A 2885-nucleotide genomic window follows, 5' to 3' on the forward strand; every position below is an offset into this window, starting at 1 on the left:
GATAGTGAAACCTACAGTTCCTAATGTTGATGTTCCATCTTCCTCTACAAATCAATCTAGCATTGATGATCATTATGTTGATTGTGATGACAGTACAACTTCTCCTATTCATCAGCAAGAAGATGATTATTGTATTGCTCGAGACAGAACCAGAAGACTAATTAAAAGGCCAGCTAGATACACTGATGGTGATAATTTAATTGCTTATGCAATGTCAGTTGCACAAGAGGTAAATGATGATGTTGAACCTGCCAGCTATACAGAAGCTGTTTCTTGTGTTGATTCGTCACAGTGGCTAGTGGCTATGAATGAAGAGTTTGAAAGTCTTCATAAGAATGGTACATGGGCTTTGACATAGCTTCCCGAAGGCAAACGACCATTACGATGTAAATGGATCTATAAGAAGAAAGACGGTATTCCCGGGGTTGAAGATCCAAGATGCAAAGCACGACTAGTTGTTAAAGGTTTTAATCAAAAGGAAGGTATTGACTTTAATGAGATATTCTCACCTGTTGTTCGTCATACTTCTATTCGTGTTTTGCTTGCTTTTGTTGCTTTATTTGATTTGGAGTTGGAGCAACTTGATGTAAAGACAGCTTTTCTACATGGAGAGCTGGAAGAAGAAATTTACATGGAACAACCTGAAGGATTTATTGTTCCTGATAAGGAGCATCTTGTCTGTCGATTGAAGAAATCATTATATGGCCTTAAGCAAGCTCCCAGACAATGGTACATGAGGTTTGATTCTTTTATGATTGGGCAAGGTTATTGCAGGAGTCAATTTGATGACTGTATTTATTTCCAGAAATTTCCAAATGAATCATTCATATACTTGTTACTGTATGTTGATGATATGCTAATTGCTTCACGTGACAAGTCTTTGATCCGGAAATTGAAAATTCAACTCAATAATGAGTTTGAGATGAAAGAATTAGGTGCAGCCAAGAAAATTCTTGGTATGGAGATTCACAGGGATCGTCAAGCTGGTAAATTGTTTTTATCCCAAGAGAAATATATTGAAAGAGTGCTTGAAAGGTTTAATATGAATAATTGTAAACCTGTTTCTACTCCACTTGCTGCACATTTCAAGTTATCTTTAGATCTTTGCCCACATACAGAGGAAGAGATGGAGCGTATGTCACATATTCCTTATGCTAGTGCAGTTGGTAGTCTTATGTATGCTATGGTGTGCACTAGACCTGATTTAGCATATGCTGTTAGCATGGTAAGTCGATATATGCATAATCCTGGAAAGGATCATTGGAGTGCTGTAAAATGGATTTTTCGGTATCTAAAAGGTACTTCTGGTATTGGCTTGGTATTTGACAGAAACAAGGCTACAACTGATGACGTTGTAGGTTATGTTGATTCGGATTATGGTGGTGATATTGACAGAAGGAGGTCTCTTTCTGGTTACACCTTTACTCTCTGTAATAGTGCTATTAGCTGGAAAGCTACTCTTCAGTCCATTGCTGCATTGTCTACGACTGAAGCAGAATATATTTCAGCAACGAAGGGTGTGAAGGAGGCTATTTGGCTCCGAGGTTTGGTAAATGAACTTGGTCTAATACAGGGTGTTCTTACAGTGTTTTGTGATAGTCAAAGTGCTATTCATTTGACCAGGAATAATCGTTATCATGACAAGACCAAACACATTGATATAAAACGTCACTTTATCCGAGATATTGTTGCTATTGGTGAAATTATGGTGGAAAAGATTCACACATCAGAGAATCCAGCAGATATACTTACCAAGCCACTTCCGAATACCAAGTTCCAACTTTGCTTGGACTTGGTTGGTCTCTACAGCACTTGAGTGCCCTTCGGGGCATTATTTGGCGATGAGCAACTTATCAAATTCGAGCCAAGGTGGAGATTGTTAGATGCCTCTCATTACTATGCCTTAAAAGAATTTTATGACAATTTTATGGCTCTCTTTAAGGGCATTTTATGTCACTTTTATGGCTTTGTTTCCAAGCATCCAATGCTTGGAATCCAAGATACCAAGACTTTGCTTGCCTATAAAAGGACACATATAGAGAGCTTCAAAATCATCTTCACAACACACAACATCTCTTTCATTTACACATATATTGTGAGTGCATTCTTGGTGAGAATTCTTGTTCCATTTGAGAGAGTATTTGTGAGAAAAATATTGTCATTTGTCCTCATCATTATAAGAGGATTTCTTGTACTCTTCTTTTTTACATAGTGGAATTTTGCTCTTGATCGCCCGTGGTTTTTTTCCTCTCACACTGAGGTGTTTTTCCACGTTAAATCTTGTGTGTTATTTTCTTTATCCTTTACTTGCTTCTCTTTTGTTCTCAATTGATTCAATCATGTGCTTCCGCATTGTGCTCTATCCTTAACAATAATAATATACAATTAGTATTAACAAACAAAGTAGGTTCTAGTAACATAAAATAGAGTTAATAATTATTTCATGCTAATATATAAATAGTAGTATTTGAAAATTCAACTCAGTGTTTTTAAATGAACAAGTTTTTTTTATCTATCTGAAACTATTTTTTGCAACTTGAAGTCAATTTTAAGTGTTCGAATTTTGAAAGTACTAGACAAGCTGAATAAAATTGATATAATTATTTTGGGAAATCAAAGTATATTTTATGTTTTCTAAGTATAATATTGTTTTCAATGCCGATAACTAGATACAACTAAATTCCCAAATGAAAAAAGAAAATAAACCAAAGATAATTTGAATCTTCACCTATATAATTTTATTTCGGAATGGTGGAGAATAATAATTCGTTACTAATAATAGTAAAGAATTTGAGTTGTAGTAGAGAATACTTCATAGTATTTGACCATATTATAAAACTATCTTTATACGTCAATGAATTGCAATTTTTTTTAAATAGAATAAA

This window comes from Lupinus angustifolius, chromosome LG19 (genome assembly GCF_001865875.1).
Source record: "Lupinus angustifolius cultivar Tanjil chromosome LG19, LupAngTanjil_v1.0, whole genome shotgun sequence".
NCBI lineage: Eukaryota > Viridiplantae > Streptophyta > Magnoliopsida > Fabales > Fabaceae > Lupinus > Lupinus angustifolius.